This window comes from Oncorhynchus keta, chromosome 19, assembly GCF_023373465.1.
Source record: "Oncorhynchus keta strain PuntledgeMale-10-30-2019 chromosome 19, Oket_V2, whole genome shotgun sequence".
NCBI lineage: Eukaryota > Metazoa > Chordata > Actinopteri > Salmoniformes > Salmonidae > Oncorhynchus > Oncorhynchus keta.
Genome location: NC_068439.1, coordinates 65,406,564 through 65,415,699, shown reverse-complemented (window position 1 = coordinate 65,415,699; position 9,136 = coordinate 65,406,564). Strand labels below are relative to the sequence as shown.

Here is a 9,136-nt window from a genome sequence, read left to right as displayed (position 1 = left end):
TTACTGAAACACTGATACAGTTTCCATTGAAGCAGGGTCAAGATTTTGGGAAAATCCCCAATACAAGAGTTCAGAACGTGACCAGAGCACAGCTCAGACTCTGGGCTGCTATTTCTGTTAGATTGCTCTGATTGTGCTCCTTTTAATTTATGCTGCAGAGCAAATAGAAAAGCCTTTGTCGCTCGGAGCCGTGTTTCAAAATCAGGTCCCACAAAACAGGACCACCGTGTTGAGTGGGATGTTACTGTAGGGGCTTTTGAAATGGTTCTTGTGAAGTGGTTGGAAAGGCTTGATTAACTTCTCCCCCTTGTTTAATTTATATTTTCCCATTTCTTTGGCTCACAATGGCAGAATTAGTGATAGCATTTGCACAGTATTCATACTTTGTAATAGAAGTTGTTTTGGCGCTTCCAATGAGATCTTACCAACTCACAAAAAAGAACAATATAAATAAAGAGAAGTTTAAACAATGTTTTTACTGTACAATATCATATTCTTCCCTTTTTAAAAGCACTATCTTTGAGAAGGAATTTTATTTTATTACCAAGCGAGACTGTTTGAGACCCTCACAATGTCAGTCACTGAGTCCTACGTTTGAATTGAAAACATAAATAACGATGATAGTTGTTGTGCAGTGAATCATTCATTCTACATTTCCACAATCCTTTAGCCTACATACATCACTGTGACTGATACAGAAAAGTTGGCACTTGTCTGAAGTGCACTTATCAGGAGTTGACTGTAGGCTTTAACAGAATGTGTACGTACCTTTCCCAGGTGGCCTTATACAGGCTCCAGGTGAGCATATATTCATTGTTCAGCCACCTGTTGATGATTTAACTCTGGGAAAGTCAATGTAATAGGGGTTCCATGTTTTCTGCCCGTTTCCTTGGTTGTTGTATTGGACAAGGCGCCATTTCCAACACAACACAATTAGGGTGGCACGCTGCAGGAGATGAAGCCGATAAGAGTGATGGTAATTACATGTTGATCACATCACTTCCGTCTCAATCAGCAGCCAGGAACTCAAACATAAATTAATTCCCGTGTTGCTAAGCAGAGTTAGGAAACACAACTGTCCGCCCCTTACTGACAGACAACATTTTGGAATAACCACTGACATTGTTTTCACAGTGCAATCAGCAGGATTTTTAAAAAAAATGGTGTAAATATTACACTTTAATAAAGTATGCAGCTGTACCTTGTATTGTTGCATGTACAGTGCAATAAATCCCATAGAGAAAAGTGAGGTCTGTGTTTGTCAGTTGACAATGCATGGCTTTTACATGTGGCCTTCAGTTCTCAAACATTTACTCTCTTTGTTTTTGATGTTCGATTCTATCAGTTGACCTCCAAATCTACATATTAGTCAGAAAGTTTTATATAGCTAGAGCTGTACATCATTTCCACAAGAACAGGTTATATATGAACTCTTAATCACTTTAATCCCCTGCGATCTGTCAGAATAGCTGTCTGGTAGTTCAAATGAAACCCTAACCTGTGGTTTATCCCATCACTCAGTAGTCCTGGGAGTCGCTGTGTTAATGTGCTGCTGGCCCTGCCAACAGTGACATACTCAACACAGACCTCACCTCAAGTCTACTGACTGGACGTCTTCTACACACTGACATTGAGCAATGACATTTTGAAATTGTGATTTATTTACCCCTATTCAAATGTCATTCCATTTAGTCCACATATTGTAACACAATTAATTAACAGTATAAATGTATATGCTAATAAATGACCTTTACAATTCAGTTAGTCTCCAGGTTGTTATCCAAGGAGTTATTTTCTTCTGATGCCTTTATAGTCTCAGACAAGATCTCGTTAAAATACCCTCTTTAGATTGAGGAAGGGACTGAGTGGAGTGTGAGACTTTCACAGCAGTGTATTTAGAGCAGGCAGCAAAACAGAGGCCGGGTACACTTGAGGATGTCAACGCTTGGCAGAAGAAGAGACGTCTCCAGGTGGCTGAGTGGTATACCTTGGGAGGAAATCTCATCAGGTAAGCACTAGCAAGAGAGGGAGGGAGACGAGAGAGAGAAAAAGAGAGTGAATGAGAGCGAGGGAGATGGGGGAGAGAGACAAAGAGAGAGAGAAAGAGAGAGTGAGAGCCGAGTCTCCCTCCAGGGCACCTCTCCTTTGAACTGGGCCCTGCCTGCGTGCTGACTTCCTGTGCAGACCGCACGCACCCTCCCTGCCAATTTGGCAGCCCTCTCGCACCTCGCTCAACATCACCAGCAAATTTATTCTGGCATTGTGTGGAGAGGGCCAACACCACCTGCGGCCATTCAGACCTGCTCTGTTCTCTTCTCACCGAGGAGTGCTGTAAGTGGCTGTCGCTGCTCTATAGCTAACTCCCAATGTGGATGCAAGAGAAAGTAATATGCAGAGAAAGTGGGACGGAAATGTGTGTGTGTGCGTGAGACCTACAGTACAGTATGCAGGTCAGAAACATAGCACAGCTCTGATGGCATGAGATAGTTTCAATTCAAAGCACAAGTGTCTTGAAAGCTCACCTCAGGAGTTCAGAACACTACTTTTCTGCCAATCACAGTCCTACAGTCTGGGAAACTGTGTTCACTGTGAAAGGAGATCTTCATAATTGCCATATCTCCACTATTCCCATCACATCTAAAAACAACAGGTAGCATGAGAAGTTATGGATATTGATGACTTTCATCAGCACAGACAATGCTGGATCTCTGTATGGGAGACAATGCTAACTCTTGAATTGACTTACCATCTTGACATTGGTCTGTGGGGTTCTGGGAGTTCAGCAAAATGGTGCTGTTTCCCCAATCAAAATGAATTGCCCTACAATATTTTTTTTTAAATTGTGCCATGAATTATGCCAAAGTGATAGTCAAATGTAAGCAGAAGATTTGACGTTATATATGTATTCATGTGTATCTATTGGGGTGTGTTTTCTGTAACCTACAGGCGCCATGGTAGACAAGACAGACTCTCTTTCTCTCTCTCTCTCTCTCTCTCTCTGCTTGCTAGTTGGCATTACAAAGGCAGCATAAATCAGGCAGTATGTTCCTAAAGAGCAGCTCTGCAGCAGTAATGGGGCTCTGACAGTGAGGAAGCATAACAACGCAGTTGGCCGTTTCCTCACATGTCAAAGGATCCAGCCATGTTGGAAGCCAAGCCTTCTTCTAGCTGCTTAGTCTATAAGGCCATTCTGTTCTGTACAGGAATGTAAAGGAGTGTGGATTAATCAGCAGTAGCCACAATGCTTCTCTCACCTTATCTGCTAGCAGGCCTGGGCTGGGTCCTTTCCACTACAGGTTAGCCAGATTAAATCATCTTGTAGAGAAGTTATACGTTTTGGGTGGGGGGCAGTGAGACAAATGGATCTCAGGGCATAATCAGACCATTGTTTATACGTCTGAGCTGGGCAACGCCCGTCAAAATATATTAGTGAACATGAATTAGTGGTGGCACGCACCCCCAGGCTGAGAAATGATCAGTCATGGAGTGAAATGAATGAAACAGGAAGAACTGTGCAGATACACATTTTTGTAACAGACTAAAATTGAGGGAGATTTTACTGTAATTCTGTTACCAAGATTGCATCTGCAGTTTTTTCAGTAAATGTTATTTATTTACTGTGTAAATTGTTCAAACTAATCATTGTGCACATAGTTGTATGCTTCGTTAAACTTTAAAATAATTTTTTGGGGCTCTTTAAAGTAAAAAATTGGAGTCTCAGCATAATTCCGTTACTGTGGAATTGCCCAATACATGGTGTTTTACATGAATATGGGATTACATAAGGGTTTTCCTGACCACAGAACCTGATGCTATAGGATCAATCATTATACAGTCAAGATAATCCAGTTCTTCTAAGGATATGGTCATTTGGTCTCTCCGGCAAATGGTTTATAAACTGATATGGAAAACGACACCAGATTCAAAACATAGAATTGTTCTATTTAAATCATTATACAATATTCTTGCAACCAATAGAATGTTATATATATGGGGGATACAACAATCACAGCCCTACCAATTTTGCTGCGAAGAGACAGAATCATTGGAGCATTTGTTTTGGTACTGTGCATATGTAGCTTGTTTTTGTTCGCAGGTCCAGGAATGGCTGAAGAATTGCAACATTTACCTGGAGCTAACTCTGCAGGTCAATAATATCATAATACTTTTGGCAAAAAATGGTATCTGTGATTTACAATCTGTATAAACTATGAGAATAGAAAGGTTCAGAACTTTTGTGAAACATCTATACTGTGTCTGTAAAATGTATATCAATTCAGAACAGCACAGTTTCATGAACTGCACAAAAAATGTATGTCAAATAGAAATCAAACTGGATGGTTTCCGAAATATATGGGACAGTTTGAGGGTAGCGGAAGGATAGGAGTAAAAACAAACAAAATATAACTATTGTAAAATAGATTGTGTCCGTAAAATGTATGTATAAGCAGGAAGTAGACACCTAAGTGTTGTTGCTCATTCGTTTTCTCCAATTAGGGGAGGGGTGGTAAATACTGTATATGTATGTATGTATGTATGTATGTATGTATGTATGTATGTATGTATGTATGTATGTATGTATGTATGTATGTATGTATGTATGTATGTATGTATGTATACTGTACCAGTCAAAGGTTTGGACACACCTACTCATTCCAGGGTTTTTCGTAATGTTTTACTATTTTCTACATTGTAGAATAATAGTGAAGACATCATAACTGTCACACCCTGACCTTAGAGATCCTTTAAATTTTCTTTTGGTAGGTCAGGGTGTGATTATATTTCTTTGAGTATGGTTCCCAATCAGAGGCAGCTGTCTATCATTGTCTCTGATTGGGGATCATACTTAGGCAGCCCTTTTTCCCACCTTCTGTTGGATCTTGTCTTTGTGTGTTGCATGTGTTTGCACTCCTTGCTTTATGTTCGTTGAGTTGTTTATTGTTTTTGGTGGAACATTTAAAATGAAAGAAAATGTACGCTTACCACACTGCCACTTGGTCTTCATTTAACGACGGACGTTACAATAACTATGAAATAACACATATGGAATCATGTAGTAACAACAAAAGTGTTAAACAAATCAAAATATATTTTATATTTGAGATTCTTCAAAGTTGTCACATCCTTGTGCTTGTCTCCACCCCATCCAGGTGTTGCACATCTTCCCCACTTGTCCTCTGGGTATTTATACTTGTGTTTTCTATCTGTCTGTTGCAAGTTGGTCTTGTTTGTGCAAGCCTACCAGCAGTTTGTCTCAGCTCCTGTTTTTCACTAGTCTCTCTTTTTCCCGTCCTCCTAGTTTTTGACCTTTGCCTGTCCTGACTCTGTACCCGCCAGCCTGACCACTGCCTGTCTCTGTGCCTACCTGCCGTCCTGTACCGTTGCTTCACCTCTGGATTATGTACCTCTGCCTGACCTGAGCCTGCCTGCCATGCTGTACCTTGGCCTCTGCTCTGGATTATCGACTCCTGCCTGCCTTGACCTGTCGTTTGCCTGCCCCTGTGTTTACAATAAACATTGTTACTTCACATAGTCTGCACTTGGGTCTTACCTTGATTCCTGATAAAAGTAGCCACCCTTTGTCTTGATGACAGCTTTGCATACCCTTGGCATTCTCTCAACCAGCTTCATGACGTAGTCACCTGGAATGCATTTCAATTAACAGGTGCGTCTTGTTAAAGGTTCTTAACGCATTTGAGCCAGTCAGTTGTGTTGTGACAAGGTAGGGCTGGTATACAGAAGATAGCCCTATTTGGTAAAAGACCAAGTCTACATTATCACAAGAACAGCTCAAATAAGCAAAGAGAAATGACAGTCCATCATTACTTTAAGACATAAAGGTCTGTCAATTTCAAGTGCAGTCACAAAACCATCAAGCACTATGATGAAACTGGCTCCCATGAGGACTTCTACAGGAAAGGAAGACCCAGAGTTACCTCTGCTCCAGAGGATAAGTTCATTAGAGTTAACTGCACCTCAAATAGCCCCCCCAAAAAGGGCTATTTGCCCTTCTCCCCCGCTTCCTCAGTCTTGGAGCTCTACGGACAATTCCTTCGACCTCATGGCTTGGTTATTCCTCCGACCTCATGGCTTGGTTATTCCTCTGACATGCACTATCAACTGTGGGACCTTATATAGACAGGTGTGTGCCATTCCAATCAATGTCCAATCAATTCAATTTACCACAGGTGGACTCCAATAAAGTTGTAGAAACATCTCAAGGATGATCAATAGAAACATTATGCACTTGAGCTCAATTTTGAGTCTCATAACAAAGGGTCTGGATACTTATGTATGTAAATAAGGTATTTCTGGTTTTTATTTTAATATGTTTGCAAAAACTTCTAAAATTCTATTTTCACTTTGTTATTATTGGGTCTTGTGTTTAGATTGATGAGGAAAAACATTTAATCAATATTAGAATATGGGTGTAACGTAACAAAATGTGGAAAAAGTCAAGGGGTCTGAATACTTCTGAATGCACTGTATATACAGTTTAAGTCAGAAGTTTACATCCACCTTAGCCAAATACATTTAAACTCCGTTTTTCACAATTTCTGACATTTTTAATACTAGTAAAGATTCCCTGTCTTAGGTCAGTTAGGATCACCACTTTATTTTAAGAATGTGAAATGTCAGAATAATAGTGTAGAGAAGGATTTATTTTGGATTTAATTTCTTTCATCACATTCCCAGTGGGTCAGAAGTTTACATACACTCAATTAGTATTTGGTAGCATTGCCTTTAAATTGTTTAACTTGTGTCAAACGTTTCGGGTAGCCTTCCACAAGCTTCCCACAATAAGGTGGGTGCATTTTGGCCCATTCCTCCTGACAGAGCTGATATAACTGAGCCATGTTTGTAGGTCTCCTTGCTCGCACACTCTTTTTCAGTTCTGCCCACAAATTTAGGATTGAGGATTGAGGTCAGGGCTTTGTGATGGCCACTCCAATACCTTGACTTTGTTGTCCTTAAGCCATTTTGCCACAACTTTGGAAGTATGCTTGGTGTCATTGTCCATTTTGAAGACCCATTTGCGACCAAGCTTTAACTTCCTGACTGTCTTAAGATGTTGCTTCAATATATCCACATAATTGTCCTGCATCATGATGCCATCTATTTTGTGAAGTGCACCAGTCCCTCCTGCAGCAAAGCACCCTCACAACATGATGCTGCCACCCCCATGCTTCACGGTGGGGATGGTGTTCTTCGGCTTGCAAGCCTCCCCCCTTTTTTTTTTCATCAGACCAGGACATTTCTCCAAAAAGTAGGATATTTGTTCCCATGTGCAGTTGCAAACCGTAGTCTGGCTTTTTTATGGATATTCTGGAGCAGTGGCTTCTTCCTTGCTGAGTGGCCTTTCAGGTTATTTCGATATAGGGACTTGTTTTACTGTGGATATAGATAGTTTTGTACCTGTTTCCTCCAGCATCTTCACAAGGTCCTTTGCTGTTGTTCTGGGATTTATTTGCACTTTTCACACCAAAGTATGTTCATCTCTAGGAGACAGAACACGTCACCTTCCTGAGCGGTATGACGGCTGCGTGGTCCCATGGTGTTTATGCTTGCGTACTATTGTTTGTACAGATGAACGTGGTACCTTCAGGTGTTTGGAAATTGTTCCCAAGGATGAACCAGACTTGTGGAGGTATGCAATTTTGTTTCTGAGGTCTTGGATGATTTATTTTGATTTTCCCAAGATGTCATGCAAAGAGACACTGAGTTTGAAGGTAGGCCTCGAAATACATCCACAGGTACACCTCCAATTGACTCAAATGATGTCAACTATCAGAAGCTTCTAAAGACATGACATAATTTTCTGGAATTTTCCAAGCTGTTTAAAGGCACAGTCAACTTAGTGTATGTTAACTTCTGACCCACTGTAATCTTTAAACTATTGTTGGAAAAATGACTTGTGTCATGCACAAAGTGGACGTCCTAACCGACTTGCAAAAACTATAGTTTGTTAACATTAATTTTGTGGAGTGGTTGAAAAACGAGTTTTAATGACTCCAGCCTAAGTGTATGTAAACTTCCGACTTATATATGGGGCATTGGAAATGATGCAGACAATTACAGTGATGGAAGCTACAATCTATTTGAAATATTAAAGCTGATCTATCCCCCCTCACCAAAAAATCAAATAATAATAATAATAATGATAATAATAATCTGTCTCTCCGTGTGCTCACCAGTCTCTCCATGTACAGTACAGTGTGATGCTTCTACTACTACAGCAACTCTTTCCTGACAATGAAAACATTGAGAGAGCTTTGTGGCTTGGTTTCCTCGCCCGTTGAGAGAGAGGAGGATAATTGTATGTTACCCAATGAAAGAGAGTTATTCATTTGACAAACCAACAGGAAAAGTGGTGGGAAGCCATAATATAAAACCATAAGGATGTGGTGGCGGGGACATTTTCCCACGAGATTAGATTATAGTCCAGATCATACATGGGTTTTGTTTCGCTAACATTGTTACCTTTAACCAAAGTCATCACCATCATCGTCATCATAGTTGAATTATACAGTGTATCTTGAACCAGTAACCCAAGGAAAGAAAACATCATTCATTTCGATATGGACAAAGTAATGTTCCTTGCAGAGACAAAGCCTTGTGATATTTATTGTGCCGAAATGACCTGATCTCATTCAAGACCACACACAAGAAACAATACTGATATGTAGAACCCCCCCCCCCACACACACACACACACATAAATCAAACCATTTCAGTCCATAATGTACACTATTAACAAAACAACAAGGCACGCTAAACATTAGTGTGAATCCACAATACATCCATAGTGTCTTTGGTGGCATTCTAATGACTTGTGGCATCCACCATATTTACTTGCAAACATATTGAGCAAGTGTGTATGGGTCCACTAAGGCTGTGTTTAGACAGACAGACCAATTCCGATCTCTGATTGCTCAAAAGACCAATTAGTGAACAAAAGATCAGAATTGGACTGTCTGTCTAAACGTAGCCTTAGTCAGCTAGCTGACTCCTGTTTATTTTATTCTGAGTGCTAGACAGTGTGTTGCCTTGGCCCCTCAGTGAAGGCTGGCTCCCACACTGGCTTGTATATGTGAACAAGGCTGTCCCCTGAGCAGGAGGCCCTGAGAGTGAGAGA

At 40.6% G+C, this 9,136-nt stretch overlaps 1 long non-coding RNA gene across 3 annotated transcripts in view; it reads right to left on the bottom strand.

Annotated features, from left to right (window-relative positions):
- The window catches only part of LOC118397814 (uncharacterized), a 21,634-nt gene continuing 12,498 nt past the window's right edge, over positions 1–9,136 (bottom strand). The window contains exons 1-4 of one of the 3 annotated variants that reach the window (XR_008071166.1): positions 5,976–6,102; positions 5,552–5,642; positions 4,984–5,027; positions 1–2,015 (exon numbers count right to left, since the gene is read on the bottom strand). This is a non-coding gene — a long non-coding RNA (uncharacterized LOC118397814). Of the gene's footprint in view, positions 2,016–4,983; positions 5,028–5,551; positions 5,643–5,936; positions 6,103–9,136 lie in introns of those variants that run through there. The other 2 variants (XR_008071167.1, XR_004828505.2) reach the window with 2 other exon arrangements.